Source organism: Corvus kubaryi, unplaced genomic scaffold, assembly GCF_017639235.1.
Source record: "Corvus kubaryi isolate FWS band 111438036 unplaced genomic scaffold, C.kubaryi_AGA036_p1.0 37398, whole genome shotgun sequence".
Classification (NCBI taxonomy): domain Eukaryota; kingdom Metazoa; phylum Chordata; class Aves; order Passeriformes; family Corvidae; genus Corvus; species Corvus kubaryi.
In genome coordinates, this window is record NW_024581137.1 from 17,368,342 (window position 1) to 17,389,792 (window position 21,451).

General features: G+C 41.8%; 1 protein-coding gene across 1 annotated transcript in view; it reads left to right on the forward strand.

Moving 5' to 3' along the window:
• The first annotated feature begins 6 nt into the window (after positions 1-6).
• Positions 7-21,451, forward strand: part of TRIM71 (tripartite motif containing 71) — a 60,868-nt gene continuing 39,423 nt past the window's right edge. The window contains exon 1 of the mRNA XM_042044027.1: positions 7-282. The gene's annotated coding sequence lies outside the window, so the exon portion shown is untranslated. The remainder of the gene's footprint in view (positions 283-21,451) is intronic.

Consider the following 21,451-nt stretch of genomic DNA (forward strand, 5'->3'; position numbering starts at 1 on the left):
CACAGCCGGCAGGGCGAGCCCCGCTGCAGCTCCTGCGACGAGGGCAACGCCGCCAGCTCCCGCTGCCTCGACTGCCAGGAGCACCTGTGCGACAACTGCGTGCGGGCGCACCAGCGCGTCCGCCTCACCAAGGACCACTTCATCGAGCGCTTCGCCGCCGGCTCCGCCGCCGCCGGTCCCGCCGCGCCGCTCGCCCTCAGCCCGCCCTACCCCGCCTCGCCGTACAACATCCTCTCCGTCTTCCCCGACCGGGCCAGCTACTGCCAGCACCACGACGACGAGGTGAGCGCGGTGCGCGGCGAGGGAGGGAGGGAAGGGGCGGCCGCGCTCCCGCCCCTGGCCGGCGCCAGAGGGCCCCGCCCGCATCGCCGGGGACCGGCCGCGGCGCTTCTGCCGCCCCGCGGGGCTGGGGACGGGGGGCAGGGCCGGTGCGGGGCGCGGGAGCCGCTGGCACACCGGGGGAGGGCGTGCGGCGAGGCGCCGCCGCCCGGGAGGAGGAGGAGGAGGAGGTGAGCCGGGGGCCCTTCCGCGAGGTGCGGGACACGCTGTCCCCGGAGGCGGCTGGCGGAGCCCCGGTCTGCCCGTGAGCGGGTTGTAGTGGGGGCATTGGGCTGCTGCGGGCGCTGTGCCCCTCAGAGGGAGCTCCTCGGGCTCGTGGAGATGCAAGAGAAAAAGGTTTGGGGCCCCCCAGAGCCCCAATGCTGAGTTAAACTGTTTTGTGGAGTCTTTGTACAGCCGTGTTCGGTGTGTAACCCACTAGAGAAAGAAAAACGAATAAATAGGGAAGGAAGATAACTGTGTTGAGAAAAGGACACCTTTTTGATTATTTATTTATAAATAAATAAAAGGTAGCAAAAAAGTTAGGAGATATATTCACGCTTGCATATGCCAGCTACATCTCCTGCCCTTGGTCAACATTTTGTCTACTTCTGTGGTGGCAAACATCTACTGATGCAAAAACAGGAACTTGCTTTATGTGGTGTTAATTTAAAACGCTTTGGCTTTGCAAGTTTTGATTCTGGTGACCCTAAGTATTGTTTCATAGATCTTAAGAGGCAGTGGCTTCTTCAAAATGTACTGAAAGTGTCTTAAGTTTCACTGGGATAGTTTCTTGCTGTGATAGTTTGAAACTTGATTTTTCGTTTGAAGCTGGAAAATGGCGATCTGCTGACTTTCCCCTTTTGCTCTGGGGGTCAGCGCAGGGGGATTTTGCTGGAATTTTCCAGTAACCAGCGTTGGAGGTAGTTTCCTCCCAGGATGAAATTGGACAGCACAACAAGGGGCTTCAGGGAAAACCTGCCTGAGGACAGGGGTAGTACAAGAGTTTCCTGTGGGATGCTTGCTTAACTGATACATGAAGGCATTTAGCCTAGGGAAATGTGGTGATGCCTTCAGTTTTCAGGGACGCTTTTTCTATCTCCTCTCATGTTGTTATAGCTATGAAATAGTTCCAGAAAGGTCAGGTTTTGTGTTTCTTGAAGTTGCTAGTGTCAGAGGACAGAATGTATGAATTCTGTGGAAAAAGAAAGACCTTAAAATGACATTTGGGAGACATGAAGTGTGCTTGAGGAACAATCAAGTTTTTAACAAAAAAACCCAAACCAACCCAGAAACGTTATGGCAGCTGGGCTGTTTACAGCTCTTTGTGGTATCTCGGTATCTCCCTAAGAGTGGGCTTCCTAAAGCACACGTGTAATACTGAATGCTAGACTGAAATAAGGCATGATGTTCTTAAGACGCTAAAAAAAGCCATCTTTCTGCATTCATTTTGGAGTATAACTTTGGTCTTGTGGTACAGGCTAGAAAGCTTCTAGTTTTTGTGTTCTCAGTAGGGCGAGTAGTTTTACACACTTCTTTTTGAAGTGTGTAAAATAAAACAGTTGAGGGCTTTTGGCCATAGCATAGAATATCCAGCTTCTAATGTGATATATTCTCCATCATTTAGTAAAAGAGTAGCTGGGATAGGAGCTCCAAGGTATTTTGTGGACTTAAAAGCTTAAATTGCAAGTGGAACAAAGGTATTCTAGCCTTGCTTAAAGTGTACAGCTTTTCTAGAAGTAACTTCTGAAAAAGCTTAATTTATTTTACATAAATAATTTTACTTTCAACAGTGTACTCTGAAAAGAGTACACCTCTTAAAGGATTGGGTTTGGGTGTTCCTGTATCCTGTAGACCTAGAAATTGTTTTAAAACAAGTAAGCATTTTCAAGCCTTCAGCTCCTGTTGAGAAAGGCTTTTATTCTGCAAATTAATGATCTACTACTGTTCTTGATTAGTGCATTTTGGTGGCTCCTTAATGCAGTTGTGCCTGATCAGTATTTGCAAGTATTTATTATTCACTCAAGGGGAATTGTTTGGGAGAGACTGACTGTTAGGAACAGTTTATCCTGTAAATCTTTCTTGCTTTGGCTAAAAATATGGGTGAGGTGTACAAGTTTTTTTCTGAGAAAGGGTGGCTGCAAAACTGTGAGGGTTATTGCTTGTTTAAGAATGCTATTTACAGCCTCATAAAAGGCACGATAATAGAAAGGCAGCCTTCCAGGAGAGTACTTAGTGCATCACTTAAGTACTTTGTTTGGCTAATAGTGTAAAAACAAACCTAAAATGCAAGGCAGGAATGGTAGCCGTAATATTAGTAGTTAAAAACTCTGGTTCTGCTCAGTATGTGAGAAAAGCTGGTGAGCAGGATATTCCCTCAGATTAATTCATGCAGGCATAGGCAGATCTCATCTGTAAGCTGCTGGAAGAGTAGTTCTCTTAAATGCAGAGTTCTCCTTTGCCAGGGTATGTCCTCCTCACCTTGTTTGAGATCAGTTATAAGGAGTTCGACCCCATCTCTGAGGGTTTTCTGCACAAAAGTTGCTGGTTCCCTTATTCTGTGCCTCCTTGCCTAGAACATGATGCTCCTGTCCTAATATTGCTACTCATTTGTTACCTTTGGTCCTGTTCCTCTCTGGTGTTTCCGTCCCTCCTTCTGGGAATCACTGTCCATTCCCCATAATTTTTCCTCATTCCACCTCCGTTTTGAGACTCCCTCAAGTGAGAAGGGAAATAGCACCGTGGGTGGTTACATACTGGGTGTTCCAAGTCTCAAAACAAGACTACACATACACATTTGCCAGACAAGATCAGTGTAGTTGCTCATCCTCTTAATGCAGAGAAATGCAGATTTCAGCTCTTAACTGGGATGTCTGGCATAGTGTCTTTTTAGTCGAGATGGTTCTGGTCTCAGTTGAGCTGTTGACTCTAGTTGTGTGCTATGAGTATGTAGCAGTCTCTGTAACAGAGAATATTGACTGTTACAATAGTGGCAAACATTAAAGAGAACCCCGAGCACTGCTTTTAGGGCAGCAATGCCTGCAGATACTACAGTGATGCATGAAAGAAAGTGAATAAAAGTGTTGGGGGGGGGGGGCGGCCAGCAAAAGCCAATTCTTTGTCACAGAGCTGCTGTTGAAACCCAGTCTGGTGGTTTACCGCTGGGAACCTCACAGTCTGATGTAAAATGCTATCATGGCAGCAGGGGAAATGCTTAATCTCAGATGTTTCAAAGCATTCTACAAAAGTAAAGGTGTCGCAACCCTGATAATTTTCTTTTGTCTGGCAGTGTTTGTTGTATGGACAGAACTATCAATGCTACTGTAGCAACTAGATGTTATTACTATAAAATCAACTAGAATAGGACTTGAAAAAGATTTTACTTTAGTTTTACCCATAATTAAATCAAATATCCTACCTGATATGTCAGTGTGTTCTTGATTGTTTCATGTGACTGAAAGAGCACCTCTGTTTTTCTTTTCTTGGAAGTCTTAATAGTCTGCGAACGAAACCACGCTCTTAGAAAATGTTGGAACAGCTATAGGACACTTGGCTTGTACTGATAAACTCTCTGGATTCAAGTGAGTTTGCAGAAAGTGGAAAATGCCACAAGTTGCAAGTTAAATAACTGGGGTTTCATTTATGCCAGAGCTCAGCTGCTGTGTGCTTTAATATCATTTCATGATAACAGTGGCGGATGGTCCAAACACTTCAATAACAGACTTCTAACACTTTCTAGGGAAAGTGTGGAGTTGCCAAATTCAGTCATCTTAACAGTGTGTGACCCTTCTAGTTCTCATATTGCTCTACAGATTCCATTTTAGGAGTGGTTCATGGACTACCAAAACATACAAGACAAAACCCTGTAGTGCCACAGCTCCCTCCATTGCAAGAAAGGATTTTAAAGGTCTTTCTCCCTTGCCCTTAGACACACTGTTCCTTCATTTTCCTTGCATCAGTTCTGTCTTTGGTCAGGTTCTTAACTGATCAGATTACTTTACAAACTCCGAAGTTTTTTGCCATTTTCAGTGAGTTGCAGTGGTTCATGGGGCTATTGGAGCCCCATGGAGACTCAGTAAAATTAGATTGCTATGTTGAATTCTGGGGCTGCATATATTCCTGGATTTCTTATCTTTTTAGATTACAAATAAAATGCATTCCTTCTTACTGTCTTACAGACTGTAAAAAATGCAATTTTTGGAGGATTGTGCATGTATAGGGGAAAACATTCAACTGCATATCTGTCAGTTGAACTGAAAGCTACTTATCTGGTACCTTGGCTAAATTTGCTGATTGAATTTGTCTAAGCTGCTCTAATGTAGGGTAAAGCTGTGTTTTCACAATAGGGAGCAAGCTGTCTTAACATCTCACGGCTACTCAGAATAGGGGATCTCACTTCCTCTTCTGTTCTCACCAGGCTAGGCTGTGTGCACTCAGGAGATGCTTCTGTGAGCCAATTTAACTCACTTAACATGACAGAAAACTTTTTTCCCCTTTTCTACCACTGGTAAAAGTTTATTTTAACTGCAGGCTGAACTGGTATGAGGGGAGAGGAGGAATAGAGTCCTTAGACAGGAATGGTAGGTTAAACGGGGTTGCTTTTGTGTAATGGCTTTCCATACTGCCAAATGCTGAGCTTTGCTCCGAGGTGCTCCCAGTGCCATCCACCCACACGTCTCGCCAAAGCACTTGGCTGATGCAGAGGGAGTATGCCTGTGTTCCCAGTTCCAGTTCTCCATCTCTTGCTCAAGGGTTATTTATGTGAAACTGCAGTGTGTGATACAGGCTCTTGCTGTTTCTCTTTCTAATGATTAAGGGTTTTGCCGCCTAACAAAATGATTAAGGATTTTAAGAGTGCATCCTGAGGCAGTCATCTTAAAATGTGATCCTTGTGCACAAGATAGAGAAATTCATATTTCCAGGGTACGTAAGAAACTGCATGTAGTTCTTTGTACTCATGCAGCCTTCATTTACCATACTTACTGTGTCTTTTCTGATGTCAAATGCACATACAGGTGCCCATCTGAAGGCAGTGCTTCAGATTAGGTTACTGACAGTTGTGTTTTCCTTTTTAATTTTTTCCTGATGAAGGAAGCAGGGTAGTGAGTTATTTTGTTCATATGTGATTTATGGAATGTGGATTTAACATCCTTAGGATGATAAGGGATTGGAATAATCTCTAAATTCACAATATTTTTAAATTTACAAATACTGTTCAGCTATCAGCTGTTAAACCTCTTGGATTACCCTGCCTTACCTTCCCTTTAGATGCCTCCATCACATCTGTAGGTCCTGGCTCTTCCCTGCATGCAGAAGTCTTTTTATTTAACTCCTTCTCTTTAGTAAGAGAATGAAAACTTTGGGTTTTAAAACAGCTTTGATACCATACTGGACAGAATCCAAACCCCCCCTGCTGTACTGTGACTGGTGTTGAAACCCACTCAACATTTTAGGGTAAACGCAGCAAAGTTGTCAGGTTTTTCTCCTGGTGATAATGATATTGTTACACTACTGGCTTAATTAAACATGACTTCAGACAATTTCCAGTGAGTAAAAACTGGAAGAAGCAGAAATGCCTTGGATGTTCAGGCACCTTTCATGGACTATTTTTACTGAGAGCATGTATTTGTAAAACCAAGAGTGTTGCTGTATGTAAGGATATTAATGCTTGCAGGCTGCAGCACAGACCTCTGAGGTTAATAGTGACTTTTTCTGAGAACATACAACTGGAGATGTGCATACAATAAATAGGCATGAAACTAGTCTACTGTATACCTGTAATTTTTTAATTACAGTTTTGTTTAAAAGTGATTTCTTGAAGCATCTTGTAAATGGGAGAGAAGGTCTAGCTGAATTTTTGCTTCCATTTAGTGATGAAATCTTGCATCTCATGTGTAGCAGTTTTTCCTTTCAGCTAAATCTTCAGAGCATGTAAACATGCTTTCTAGACCATGCTTCCTTAAAGGAAAACTACTTAGTTCCTCTGTTTTAAAGTAGAGGAGGTATCATTCCTCTTTCAATACTGTCTTGACCCAGTCTCTTCCTAGTTTTCCTCCCATACTCCCTTCCTTCCTGCAAAGTTGTTGGTGTCTTTCCATGAGACAAAGAATCATGATGTGTTGAGGGCATAGATCTTAAGCTGCATGAACAATGCACTGAATGCAAGACCAATGTTACCACAGATAAGATTTCACAGAAGAGGTTTATTGTCTTCAGCTGTAATCCACTTTCAGTAGAGCAGTTACAAATATAATCTTGGATCATAATTACGTAGTACATAATTTTTACTAATGCTTTTAACCTATCATTTGAAGTCTTAAATTAAAGTTTGGAAATACTGGATGGGAATGGGACTGGCTACTGCTTGGCAATTCAAGTACTGGTTAATGTAAGGAATGGATGTCCCTGATCCTAAAATATATTAGGCATATTGACTTTGTTTCAGCTGTTCTCCTCACAGGCTCAGCTGCAGCTCCTTCCCTGGGTTGTCTTCTCCTTTCCCTGGCTGTGCTTGAAGAAGGGCTCTGTGGGTGGGATGGGTTTGGTCCTTGTAGCAAATTAAGCTTGTGCATCCAAATCAAGTCACAGAAATGGAAGAAAACCCTGTTAAGGAATTGGAGCAATACTATCTGCCAACTTCTACCTTTAGTACAAAACCTTCTTTACCATGTAATGTCACCTCAGACATTATTTTATCTTTGTCCTAACATCTTAAAGAAGAGAAATTTTATGTGGCTAAGACAGTAGTGTGCTTCTTTTCTAAAGTTCTTTTGACTCTAAGCTACTTGTTTCTTCCTCTGCTATCAACCCTCAACAAAATAAATTCTTTTCAGGTTTAGAGTCCATAGCTGCTAATCTTTTTTTAGCAACTAAAAATGTTGGCCCACTTTGAATGCTCTAGCTGTATAGCACAGTATGAAAAGGAATAAAACGCAGTACTCACGGATGAGGCTCATGAATATATGTTCTGTGTTGCTCAGGCATCTTGGATATGTGTGCAATACTGACACAAGAATTAATTCATAGTTACATGTTAAGCTCTAAGAAATAAGAGCTCCATTCCTGTTATTTCTCTTGAGTGTGTAATATGCATTTCTAAAACCCCAGATGGTGAACTTGTTGGATAGGATGATGACTAGTTAGCAGTTTCCTTCATATGTGGTTGAAATATTTTTGAAGTGACTAAGACTTGAACTGGAAACTTCAAATGCTTATTGTTTTATGGTTCTGCATGCTTTGTGCTGTATGCCTCTGCACTGGTGCTGACTTGGAGAAAATGGATTACCTCCCAGGAGCAGGGAAGTGACTTGAGACAAGCTCTAAACCTGTTGGGCTGGCAATGGGTGCAAGTCACTTTTCAGAGTTGAACACTTAAAATTCTGGGGACTCTGAGGTGTGCCTTGGCTGCTATAGAGGAAATGATCTCTACTGAAGAAACACGTGAATTGTCTTAAATTCATCTCTGAAGTGGACAGATTAACCCAACCAAAGGCTACTGCTGTCACCTCAGCAGGTATGTTTTACTCCTGTTTGTTACTACAGTATTATCTCCAAAGATCACACAAGCAATCACCGAGGCTGCTCTCATACCAGTGCTTTCCAGGAATGTGAGAATAGCAAATGCTCTGAATTTGTGTTGTGGGGAAGAAGGGTTCTTTAGTGAGCTAAAGGTAATAGCTAAACTTGTGTTGTATCATTTTCACTCTAATGTTGGTTAGTCTCCATGCATAACCAAAATATTTAAAGGTGTTCCGTCAAGTTTGCTAAACCTTATCTTTTTCAGTTGTTCGTTTGTATTACATGCCCACCCCATACATTTTGTGGCTAGTCAGTGTTGTTATAGACTACCATCTACTGTAAATACTTTCTTTTGCTGGGCAAGGTATTGTGAATGTGCAGAGCTACCAAACGCTGTGTTTGTCTGGATTAAAAGGCTGGCAGGGATCTCAAATTCAGCAATCAAACTTGAGCAGGATTCTCGGATGGTAGTACTGGAGCTTGTTATTGTATCTTTTCCATGTCCCATGTTGTCTTGGGTTTTGTGGATTCTCTTTGAATGTGTAGGTACTTGCTGTCCAGAGTGGCTGACATATGCCAAAAAACTAATTTTATACAGCCTTTTGTTCAGCTCCTCTTGGTTAACAAAAGGCAAACTATTATTTAGGGTAAAATGTCAGCTATCAAACTTCAAATCCTCCCCTTTTCCCTCCCTCTTCACTTCAGTGGTTCTTTTTACTCAGCTATTCACACTGTCATCTTATTGTAGAAAATAAAAATCCCTAGCCTTAAATATTGGGTGCAAGCAAAGCTTGAAAGCTGTCTGCATTATGGATGCCCTTAAGCTTTGTAATCCAACCTGGTGCTGCATCAGGGAGTAGAGAAATGCTGCTGTCTTGTGTCAGAGTTGGTAGTGTGCTCTGTGAATCACCAGTGAGTGAGTCAGTACTGGTTGCCTGACAAGGTTACTATTGCTGGTCTTCTGTAACCTTGAATAATGCCATGTCAGGTGGTGGAGGGTGTAAGGGAATGTGATCAGGTAGCTCCTGGGGTCTTGCTGCTGCTGTGTCTTGCTGTGCTTTGGAAGTCAACTATATAGTTCCTGGATGTTTTAGTAAGTGCATGTATCTGTGAGGCAAAGTGGGTCTGTTACTTTGAGTAAGAACTTTCTTAGGGCATGGAAAGAAGGAGCATCATGCCTCCAAGCCTTCTTTTTTCCCTTTAAAAGCAGGGCTGGTAAAGGGTTAAATTCCAGCCCCCTGCAGCACACCCCGCCCCCACCGCTATATATGGTGTGCCCAAAGGCACTGGAGACTTAATACATTGAAGTTGGAGCGTGAAGGGGGTCTGCAGCCTGCTAGACAAAGTCACTCAAATTTCAAGAATACTTGATCCATACAAGGATGTTACTTGAGAAAGGCATGGCTTCTCTGTTAAGAAACCGGTTGCCGAATGAGCCGGCTGAGTGTCCCAAACACGGCTTTTGTGGCTAGATGAGCAAATTGGAAACCAGATTTTCTTTAATTGGTGACTGATCAGCAAGCCAGCTAAAGTTGTTGTGAGAACCAAACAGTGTCCCTTCAGAGAAGTGGTTATTTGTAGGGGAAAATGAAAATGGTTGTTTCTCCCACTGAAGTGCTTGCAAGTTGTGGACATTATTGTGCAGATAATGATACAAAAGAGCTTAGTTGAATTGAATACTAGACTAAAATAATGGAAAATAATTTCCCCAGGCTAGTTACTGGAGAAGCAGCTACAGTGTTGCAACTGTGTCCCAATAGGATATATTTGGTGTTAACTTTTAACAAAAGGCTTTTGAATGGATGGGCAGATATTTTGGGAAGAAAGGAGGGACAGTTTATGGAAGAAAAAAAAGACAAAATTATTATAATAAAAAAATTGGTACTGGAAAGATCAGGCAGTGGTCTGGAGTGGATTCTACCCTGAAAGAAATAACAACCAAACTAGGTTGGGAATTGGAAAGGATGAAGTACAAAAGAATTCCTAGAACACTGAGGTCCCAGTCTTTCTAGTGCTGCTCTTGTATGTACTAAGATGGTAATGGGAGTAAAATTTAATACGCTCCTTGCTTCTTCCCCTCTTGTACTTAATATAATTTTCAGTGAGGGGGTGGATGTAATAATCCCTGCCTCCCCCAATATCATGAAAGCATTGATAAGATTAGAATTAAGAATTGGATTAGAGTTATAAATGGTGGCTGTTGACAGAGTTCCAAAAGGTACTACATGCCCTTTCTTAGCATGAAAGTGCTGGTTTTTTTCTCTGTTCTAGACAACATGTATTCTAATTGACAATATTTCATGGTAGCTCTTGCTCTCTTCTAGCATTACTAATTTTTTCAAGGGCTCTGAGCCTCTTGCTAGATAACTAATGTATGGCCCTTGAGCTTTCTGCCCATGAAGCATGAATTACCCTGAGTGGTGGTTGGTGGGACAGTTCATAGGGAGGTTCATAGCGGGCAATCTAAGTAGGCTGGGCTAAGTGGAAGCAAGGCTGAAGTGTCTTGAGCTGGCTTTTACTGCGTAGCTGGCAATTTGCTGGAGGGCTGTCCACTCCAAGCCTCCAGACACTCCTGAGAGGTGCTTTTTCTGTTTGTATGCACTTCCCAATGCATACAAATTTGATAAACTTCTTAAGTTTTAGACAGTTGTCTTGTCAAACCAGACTTTATCTTCATGTTATTGCTTTTCTGGCAAAGGTGTTATTATCCCATCTTTGCATCTTGTCAAAAGTAGTTCATTATGTACCTCTGAATCTGAACTCTTCCTCAGTAGCAGCTGTGTCAAGTCAGCCCAATTTCTTTGTCCCTTACCAAAACAAGTGGTAAATCTCTAAGGCAATGTTCCTCCGAACCTGAAGGGGTACATGTGGGCCCCTCATTCCAAGTGGCTTATTCTTCAAATAATATTTCCAGGGAGCAGTTGTACACCTTCATTGCATATATTGTTACATATTGGTACATGGTTAGTGCATGTTGATACTTTCTAGTAATAATTGAAAATTCTCTGATTTAGGCAGCTACATCTTCTAGAGAACTACTAGAGAGATTTTGCTGGAAGTTCTGAAGCACTGCAGTTACAATTAATATAACGTGTACATTTCGTTTCCCCTTGTAGGAGACTTTGGCATTGACTTGGATATAGGTAAGGTCAGCATGTCTTTGCAAAGACTGGAGTAGTTGGATTCTGTGGCTGGCCACTTGAGCTTGTAGTGGCATACTTGGGCTTGGCTTAGATCCAGAGGCTCTTCTTTCACTGGAACGCTTCCTTGTCAGTCCTTTCCTGAGCCAGTGAAGCGAGTTCAAGTAGTACGTGATTACTGATAGTCTTTACTAGTGCTCCTATCTTGGTCTTTCAGCAATGATGCCAAAAAACTTTATACACTGAGAGAACAAATAGGAGAACCATAATTTAAAAGTGCAGGTGTTAACATGAGCTTACTTTCACAAACTGCAACAAAAAAAATCAACTTGAGCCATTTTTAAAATTAATAGTTTCATTTTCATATCTCAGTCCTTAGATGCAAGCAATTAACTTATTTTTCTTCAAAGAGTACCATCATTTTTATAGTTGTAGAAGTTATTTAGGGTGTTAAACTACTTATAGCTTTATTTTAATTGGTTTCCAAGTGCTTGTCTAGCTGCAGAACTTTGAGGAGGAGTTACTCAGCTGGCTCATTTGGCAACCAGTTTCTTAGAGTGAAGTCACACCTTTCAGTTAACATCCTTGTAAATACAATTCATAGCATTTTTATTCTGTATGTGATATCACTTCTGATACCTGTTCTTAATGCCAGCCTATGCCAGTCAGCAGAGAACAGGGGCTGCTAAGGAGCTTCAGCTGATGAAACTCCTCAATGGTGTGGACCAAAGATGTATGGAAGGTCCCTTTCTCTTGTCCAAACCTGTTCATCTCATTTCCTTCCTTAGATCTGCCTTATACTTTGAAGTTGAATAACATGGATGCTTTGAAAGAATTTTTGGTGAAAGCCATAGTTGTGCATGTCATTATAAAGCATTCTTGTGACTAAGCATCTCTTAAATTTAAACAACTTTTAAATTGTTGTGTTTTTTGCTAGTGCAAGTCACAAGTGTTCATTCCTCGCAGTAATACACTTTATCTGTTGCCATTCATTTGCCTTCATTATATAGTGTCAGTGTGTGTATGTAAACATCATTTTTATATAGTATTTATGAGGGTTTGGCTAGCATAGTAAGACCAACTTAATTTCTCCTAAATGAAAGATAAATCTTGACAGTTAATCAATCTAGGAATAATGTATTGGACCAGTACCCTGTCAGAACTGCTGTTTTGTCTTCACCAATGTTCAATACAACTGTTTCAGGAAAACAGAAAGAAAAGGTGTTTAGTATTTATTTTAGAGTAGCTGGTCTACAGTGTGTCCTTCTGCTTTAATTTTTAAATTATCACGGGGAAGCCTTGACAGTGTCCTGTCTTACATTATTTTAATATTAGTTTTCTAATATAAGCGACAGAAAAAATCATGGTCTCAACTGAAAATATCATACAATCCATGAAATTCAATATCATCTTGTCTACAGGAGAACATAGTATTTTCATCAATGTGTTTACTGTTTGAATTTTAAATTCATTTTAACACCATCCAGGGAGGAAGCATAAAAGGAAACACTTTTCACTAGCTAGGGGATAGATTGGAAAGAGGAAGTGTTGCATATCAAAACAAAGACCAAAATAAAAAATAGAATAGTGATACCTCCCAGCTGAGATTATTTTATGCTATCCAAATGTGCTATCAGCAGGTGAGAGACTCACTGACATGGAATGCTGTCTTGGGAAATCTTGTTTGTTTCATCCAGGTATTCCTCAGCATATGAGAACACAGTGTTAACCTTATTGCAGAATTCAGATAGATTTGTATATGGCTTATCTGGGGATGGAAAGCAAACAAACTACTTGGGATAATGAGTACCTCCCTCATTATAACTCTATCCTATTGTCACTTTTTTGCAGTTTATTCTTCCCTTTGAGAACAATTATCTCATTATATGTAGTGGCATATGATTTTACTCCAAAGCTTCCTGGTAATAATTTTCCTCAAGGTGTGTGTAAAGAAATAGTTGACACCTGTGTTAGTAGGTTCAGATTTTGGATGTAGATGGGCAGTTTTCCATTTGGCTCCTGTGGCAAAGATACTTTGACAGACAGCTATGTAAACCCTTGCTGAAGGAGGGAGGTAGTAAGGGGAAGTAATCAAAGGTGACTGACACAGCTCTAAATCTAGTAACTTGTTTTGGATGCACATACTCTAATAAAGTAGCACAAGTTTTTTGAGCAGCATGATGTGAAATGATATAAAATGCCACACTTATTATCGAAGAAAGGAAACTCCTCTTCAGAAACCCCTGTCTAACCCAGGAAAACCGTTGCTAGTCCTTCGCTAAGGAGCGAATGGCTGTTGTTGGAAGATACTTTCCTAGATCAGGAAGACTCAGAGTATCGTGGTGTGTGGGTTGTTTTTCCCCATTTCATGTATCTGTTTTTCTCCAGGCAGGGGAGACATTCCTGTCAAATACGTATGCCATGGCTCCTTTTCTGCTAAAACTAGGTGAAAATGCTTTCAGAATGAAAGAGCTTTGTAAATCAAAGTTTAAACAAACAAAAAGAAACAAAACCAGCCAAAACAAATTCTCAAAACACCCAGCTCTCATGCGGTCAAAGAAGCCACTTCTTGGAGTAAGCTGACTTGTTTCATGTTTGATCCCATATGGAGTTACGGAGGGAAACCATTCCTCGAGTGCTTTTGTTAAATAAAGCTGTTGCCATGAATTAAGCAACACTGCCCTGGAATGTTTCTGATCATGGTCTTGCAGAGCTTGTGACCTTTGCACTGAACATGTGAACTGAAACTTCATCTTCCAGTGTTCAATAACCATGTTAAAAATTCAGAGGTGAGGCAGTCTTGGGATTTCCTTAGGCTAGCTTAAATGCCAAGTGAAATTTAAGTACTGATTTATACAGTTACTCTTCCCTTTTTTTTTTTTTTTTTTTGTGGTAAGTCTAAGCTACAATTTTTAATATAAATCTGAAAATTCTTACCAATTAAAAATACCTCCACGATTGCATAGACAATGTCTTAAAATGCTTTCATTTATAGGAGCCTACTAAAGCATTAGATACTGCCACCTTCTTCTCTAGATGCATTCAATTACTCTAATTAGAATGTTTGTAGTAGTATACTACTGCTTCTTAAGGCAATTGCTTTGACCAGTAACTGGTTGTAGTGCCTGCAGAGGATATTCAGTTTTAACTGGGCTGCAGCTGAAAGGGGGAGAGAAGCAGTTTAAAAACTCTGCCTCTTGCAGTCCATCACTTTGATGCCACTAGGCTTCCTACCCAAATAGAATGCTATAAACAATTAGTCTTTTTCCTGTTTACCAGATAGAAACACTGCCACCTCTTGGCTATGCAATATCCTGGCCTTTCTGAACAACCTTATTGTTTCTTGTGATGTTTTCTGGTGCAGTGTTTCTGAATAATTAGGAGGTGGTGTAGTGAAAGCCTTAATATACCATACTGTAGACTTGAGATTTTTATGGCAGCCCTAGTAATTGTGGATTCTACCCTGGAACAAAAACATGGAGTATTACTTGGTCAAGTGACTTTCAACTCTGACCCGTTGCAGTATACATCCCTTAAAAATATACTAAGTTAAGGTAGACTTCTGCCCTTGCTAGATTAGCTGACCACACAATTTGGCAGCAGTGCTGGCATCTGAAAGTAATGTCTGGCACAAAAGGGATTCAGCCTTTGTGCCATTAAAAGGGACTGACAAAGTATTTTCTACTGATCTTTTTTTATTTGGTTTTGGTCAAAACTATGTTGATCAAATGCTGAATTCTGCATTTGGGGAAAAAGGCGGTGTTAGGTTCTGACAATGTTTCCAATATCAGTTTTAGTGAAGCTGGCTTGAGGAGTAGTCTAAAATATTGCCGCTTCAGGATTCCCTATATTGTGGGGGGTTATAATAGTTAACCCTTAATTCCATAACACTTCCCAGTCAGGAGGGAAGTTATGCTTCTACCCGAAAGCCTTTTCTTGCTGTAACCAGCTTTGTCTTTTTCTATAAACATCCAGTGTTGTTTGTCTGGTTGTGCAGTGAACTTCATTCTCAAGAACAGGTACAGAAGGGTAACTTCTTCAACAGTTAACCTGCCACAAACTAAATGAGCCTTGAGGAACACCCCCAACGCTGGCTTTTACTCTAACAAGCCAGTCCAGTGAGTGCTGGGAAGAACTCCTACTTAAAACCTGCCCATGTGAGAGAGAAGTCTGATGTGCCATTTCTCAGAGAACTTTTCCTGTAGAGAATCCTGGTGCAAAGCAGTGACACCCATAGCCCAAAGAGCTGTAATACCAGTTAGTGCAATCCCCACCTCAAGCAGCAAGTTTTGGTGGAATGTGGAAACTTGAGAGAGACAAGGTGCTTACAGAACATGAGAGGACTTCAGTGGTTGAGTGGGATTGTCAGGATGCTAACAACATCCTGACTCCTATATTAGCAACGGGAATTAATTTCTTGACGTGTAACTTAAGCTCCATAATGGTGATAAAGGATCTGGGTTTCCAGCATCTGTTCGTAAGTTGCAGCTCAAAACCCTTTCTCAAAGGTAGTCTCCTTCCTACACCCCCTACCCCAGCCCCTTCAGGTGTGGGGGTGGGAGGTCATGGTGGGGAAGCAGCTTTCCACTGTTGTATCCCTGTTCTGTGCACATCTCAAAAATGAGGCAGGTGTAAATCCAATTTCCTGTGAATGAATTTTCAAATATAACTTCTGAGATGGTGTTTTGGAGTCTCTTGTGGGAGAGACTTTATAGAGAAGAACCTGAGTGACTGGCCTGAGAGAGAGAGTAATGAAGAGCCTGGCTTCCTCATCAGTAGGAGAGGAGGGGTGTCTGGGGTGCCAGTCAGTACTCCAGTGGCTCTTATTTCATACGAATAAATACCTTATTAAAAAAAAAGACACAAACTCTGGTATTACTGCAGTACAAAGTGGAAAATAAGCTGCAGAGCTTTAAAGACCTTCTGTAGCCATAGCAAATAAAGCTTCACTGTGCAGGCTATATGCTTCCTTCTTGTAGATTTTAGTGAAGTAACAGAAAAGGGTGACAGTTACTATACAAGCTTTAAGCCTTCTTGTTTGGATTCATGAATCAAGGTTTAGAACTGCTGAAATGTCATTCTTGGATTTAAATGACAAGTAATTTGATAGTATGGAAGTTACTGAAATGTTTTTGTTTAGCAGAAAACCCTCTGTTGTGTTTAGTTTTGATGGCATACAGATTAAAGGTGTATTGTGCTGCTGCTATGGCATTAATGAAAATACTATTTAGTGCCTGTTTTTCAGCATCATTAGTGCAGAGTTAGTCACACTGTATAAGCAGTAGTGGTGGATTTTTAAAATGGAGGCCTGCTGAAGGGAGGAGGGATTGGCAAATATGATGTATCTAAAAATTACTGGAAAACAGTAATTTTCAGAAGTGTTTCTCTAGTGGCAGATTCATTAGGATAAAATGTTAACTGAATAGTTTTGGCTAATTTGTGATGAAAGTGAATAGAAATTTCAGAATTGCTCGCGGCTATTATGATGGCTAAGTATTTTGAATGGAAGAACAAAAACCTACCTTAAGGATTTTTTTCAGCCTTTTTGACAAAGCTTAAGAGTTTTTAACATCTCAAAACATGTTTGACCTCCCCACCCTTAAGCCATTTTGACACTCTTTACCATTGCATTTCAACAGGAAAGAAAGATCCTTTTTATAGCCAAATGGCTTCCTCCTTCTCTTCTGCCTCTTTTCCCCTCCATCCCCCACCCCAGAGAGCCTTTCTAGTGCTCAGGCTTCAGCTGCTGCCTGGATACTGGCTACATCTGTCTTGTTTAGATGGTCCTAAGAAAAAACAGCATTGACTGTGACCGGAGGGCCAACAACAAGATATGTTTCTTTTCAAATTTGAAAGGAAGCCCTGCACTTGCTTCTGCCTGTTTCTCTAAACTCTTTTTAAATCAATCATGGCTGGTGCTGGTAAATGCCTCCTCTCCCCTCCCTCCCTGAAATGGTCAAAATCCAAAACATTTGAAAAAAGTCTAACGAGTTAAATATGGTGGTGTTCACAAGGCTGATTCCCCTCATACAGCTTCTAGTTGGATAAAATAAACTCTTTATGGGCTCTTGCTTTGAGACAGCCATTGGGAAAAGTTTCAAAGAGAACAGTGTGACTCTAGGTGGAATTTGGAGGTTTGCAAGTCCATAAATACTTACACTGATGGCAGACTGAACTTTTGTACTTGCATTAAAAGGGACAGCATTAAAAACTGATTTTGGACCTAAGCAGTGCTTGATGTTTTGTGGTGAAAAAGATGGTGAATGTCAGGGAAAGAGGAGTAATTATGTGGGGCAGATGGAGGACTGAGTAGTTCCTATTTTGGGGGGACTCATCTGATACTTTTAGAGTGAAGGATTAAGGCTGGAACAATGACAGTCTTTGCCAGTCAAGAATGCAGTTACAAAAATGTGGGGTGGTGGTTCGGGTTTTTAAAGGTTCATCAGCTGGGTGGGGGGAAGCCATGCAACTTGATCCTGTTCATAAAATTCAGCCATAGCTGAAATGGATTTGCCGATGTGACAATATCTTGTTACACACAAAATAGGAGGAGACTGTGTTAGTGCATGAGAACATGCTGATGTTTTTGCATCACAACCTATGCATGTCTGGCTGGAGGTGCTAACTTTTGGTTAGTAGTGCTTTTACCACCCCCCACACTGGAAAATGCATCTTTATAATGAACTGCAGGGAACAGAGGAGAAACAAATAGCAGAAGAAATTGCTCTTTTAAGAGTTCCTATTATCCCTTGATTAAATAATGGTTGCTACTACTTTTACTGGTTTAAGAACTTATTAGCCATTTCATTTTTAATAGGCTTATACGGCAGTGAATAGTTTTATGCATGAGCTCTATTTAATTGCTAGCTGTGATGTTTTTAGTCATGAAAATAAGTATATAAGAGACGCAACCTAAGTATTTGGCATGTTACTGGTGTGACTTGGGTGTCCAAGAACCCAGTCCTTTAACTTTTGTGGAAATGTTGCTAGAGTGAGATTTTCTGTTTCATTTCAGCATTTCCTCTGTAGTTAGTGCTTGAACTTTGGAATCCACTTTCCTGGCTTTTGTGTGGGGAGGCAGAGCAAAATGGATGTTTGCGCTGAACTCAGCACGTGCTCTGAGCTTCAGATAACAATTATTTGGCTTTTTAACATCCTTGTGTTTGGCATGTTGAGCCAGCCGCACGGGGCTGTCCTGGGTATTCACACACAAGGAGCAGGTCAGCTCACTGGAGCTTTAATTTCCATTAACCTCGTGTTGCTGCAGACTGACTTACGGTTCTGTGCAGAGATGCATAGAACCTTATCCAGCTCTGAGGTGGCTTCAGCTTGTGCTCTGGAACAAAGATTCTGAAGTTTGGTTCTTAGATGTGTTGTAAGGACAGTCTCTACCTCAAAGCAGTCTCTCATGACACATGCTGCAGGATTTGGTGTAGAATGGGTAGCTTACTCCTAGAACAAAAGGAGTACTTTTAATATGTGTTTCCTTGTGAAAAGCTGGATCAAATAGGAAAATAGATTTGCAAAAAGTGAATTTAATAACTCTGACTCAATTTCTTCCAGTTTTGAGGGGGTAGATTTCAATTTAATTCACCGATTTAATAAAAATTAGTGGCCTGACATCTGTTGGCTCTCAGCAGACCTTAGAGAGGTCACAAACTGGTATAGGCTGTGCCTGTGGGTTTAACAGTGTTGGCACAAGCTGACATGTACACTAGCTAGATTTTGTCTTCAGCCAAGAGAGCTGTGGAGACCTCTGAGTCCAAACACTCTCAGTAAGCTATAGCTTTGTTTTCAGACTTCTCTTGAGAGGTGTGGAGTTCCCTGTCTGAAACGACCTGCTAATGCCCAAAGACCTCCCTGATATGAAATTCATGTCCCATTTTACAGCCTGTGTCTTTCCCCTGCAGAAAAAATGGGGAGCTGGAGATTAATGTATTAATGATCAGCCCTTACTTTAATTTTCAGTTTGCTAAAAGCTGAGGAATTTTTGAGTTTCTGTCATATCACGCTGTCAGGATTGGTCTCACTGCCAAAACCCCGCACTTGGCCCATACGTAGCTCTGTGTGCAGCCCTGTTCGTCTGGCATGAGGTGGGAGGATAAATATTCGCTGCACACAGGAGTAGTGTGCAACTGGGGGAACACCGAGGGCATTAACAATACTCTGTCAGCGCTAATATGAATCTGCCATCACTGGAAGCTGAAGTTTGGCCTCTCCAGCCTGGGCTGAATGCCTCCAGCTCCTCAAAATGGAGGCTGTTTGCTGATACAAAGGCGATCAGCGATGCTGCTGCTGTTGCCGGAGGGCGTTCCCTCCCCACCACTCAGCTCCTTCAGGCGCTGGTTCTGCGGTGGCCCCAGCGAGCGAAGGGCAACGCTGCTGCTGCTGCTGTGCCGGGGAGGAGGGGCACGCCGGCCCCTCTCCTCTCTGCCTGGCTCTTCCTGCCACTGCCTGGTACATCAGCACCAGCTTTTACACCTGTAGCTGTACTCCTGTCACTTTCCCAACATCAGCACAACAGGCTGTAGTAGCGAACTGAGCTGACTGATGAGCAACTTAATCCTTTATAGACCATGGACAAGTTTTCAGGGTAGTCTTCAGATTGGTTCTGTGGTGGCACTACTTGGTGCTGATGCTTGCTTGTCTAAACTGGGAGGATGCTTGAAAGGGGGGTGGCTCTGGAAGAGGTGGGTTTGCTTGGGTCAGCCTTGAAGCCCTTGTGAAACCTCTACTGTGTATTTGTGAACTCAAGTCTGAGGTTGTACTGGGTGCTGCATCACAGAACAGATAAATGCTTCATGTAAGTTCAGAATCTTTTTGGAAGTAGAGCTGACTTCCCCTAACGGCATCCACAGTGCAGCCCTGGGGATTTGTGATTCTGCCTAAACTAGAGAAGTAGTGTGGGTTGGGATAATTACTGAAATTTGGAGTCTCTTCAGATTGAATAGCTTCTGTTCGATACCATGAGACCACAGTACTAAACCACTCTTTCTTGCAGTAAACCTTGAACCATGTGCACCTTCAAGTCCAAAGTATTGCCTGCAGTGAATTTCCTAGATGTTTTTCTTCAGCACCTTTAACTATACCACTAACAGAAGAGCAGTCTTTATCAGAAGAGACACTGGTCTACTGCATTAGTTGAACACAAAGTCAGTGTGAAATCTAATAGAGGGCTCTTGCCTTGTTCCTCATTTTACCAAGGCCTTCTGTAAATACCAGCTTACAGTGGAGCTCTTTACACTTTGACTTGTTAAGTTGTAATCCTTTAGCTTTCAGATTTCCTGCTTGTGTCTGGCACCACAACTTTTCACCTGTCTTCTAATTCAGTACTTGGGGTTTTTTTTGAATGTGGCTTTAATGAACAAATATAACTTTGGGTAAAGGAAAGAATATTAATGTACAGTGTAACTGGGGCTTCTGTTCACTGTAAGGGTCTTTTGACCTGCTTATTAGTGGGGGCATTGTTCTGGTAAGCCATTCCAGGACCCATCCTGCCAGTCTTCTGCACAGGATTAATCATTTCCTCTTGACCTCCTGCTCTCTTTTCCTAACATGTTGCATTGATCAGAATCCTTAACTCGCAAGTTTGCTCCTGTTTTTTAAAGAACGGGAGGAAAAGGAGGGGGGAAGGAATGCAAAGAAATTAGATATAATGTCTGCTGTTAACATTCTTAGTAAGCTTTATTCCTTTTTTTCCTGCTTGACTCCTCCCTTCTCCCAAGAAAAGAAATCCCTTCCTGAGATGTATTAGCTCCAGATCTCAAGCATCTTGAGTGCCTCTGTTTCACTGGAATTACTTTTTTTGAGCATGCAACTTCCTGCAAGATCAGCTCTGCTTAGAAAGGTCACATTTAAAGCTTTACCTAGCTGAGGCTTTCAGCTACTGATCTACCAGATTAGAGCACTTTATTAATCTTTATCTGCAGTGTTCCCATCATAGGTAAGGCAGCATCAAGAATACTGCATGTGACTCTTAATTTCCCTCTAGTTTTTTTTAATGCCAGCAGAGGGGAAGGTATTTATGGGATCATGTGGGGTACCTCCTAGTAGTGAAAGCTCCATGCTTGTCTTTACTGACAACATCTTTGTTATGCCTTTAAGGGAGCTGTTGACTTTAGGGTACAATGGTCTGCTGCCAGCCAGTCCCAGATTATATCAGTAACAGAAAGGAGGACTTGTTCTGTTCAAATCACCCACGGGCCCCTGTATTCCCCTACTACCGTTTGCTGGCAGCTGAGCCAGACTTCACAGGAGTAGACCTCTCTAGACTTCAAATTTTACTTCTGCATGACCGAATTGTTCCAGCCCACTTGTGTCCAAGTGTGGTCTGGTTTTGAGAAGGCTGCTGCAGCTTGTGCTTCCTTTTCTAAGGTGTTAACAGCAGCTCCAAGGGAGAGAGCGAAGCTGAAGAAAGGCAATGGGATAAAAGCAGAGGTCTGTTTCCTGTTCTCACAGAACCTCTTTCTGTGAGG